Source organism: Gorilla gorilla, chromosome 7 (assembly GCF_029281585.2).
Source record: "Gorilla gorilla gorilla isolate KB3781 chromosome 7, NHGRI_mGorGor1-v2.1_pri, whole genome shotgun sequence".
NCBI lineage: Eukaryota > Metazoa > Chordata > Mammalia > Primates > Hominidae > Gorilla > Gorilla gorilla.
The window spans coordinates 57,304,499-57,304,828 of NC_073231.2; positions in this window are offsets into that span (position 1 = coordinate 57,304,499).

The following is a 330-nucleotide window of genomic DNA, read 5'->3' on the forward strand; positions in this document are numbered from 1 at the left end:
GGGAGAGGGCTCAGTAGCGCGTCGGCCACTGGCCATTAAAGGCTCGTTCTAAGGCTCCTTTCAGCTCCAAGATTGCAGGAACGAAGGAAGAATGGAAGGAAGAGAGAGGGAGGAAGGAAAAAGAAAAAAAAAAGATTCTCTAGTAGATTGTAAAAATCATCCCAACTAACTTTGACATCGTTTCCTCGGTGTTGAACATCGGTGGCTTCCCTCGCTGGGAAAAAGCTGCGGTCCCTAACTAAAGCTGCTATACAGGTGGCTAGCACCCGTGGGGACACTGTGCGGTTTCCTTTAAGAGGCAGCTCTGCTCGCCGCGGGTCCGGCGTGCGA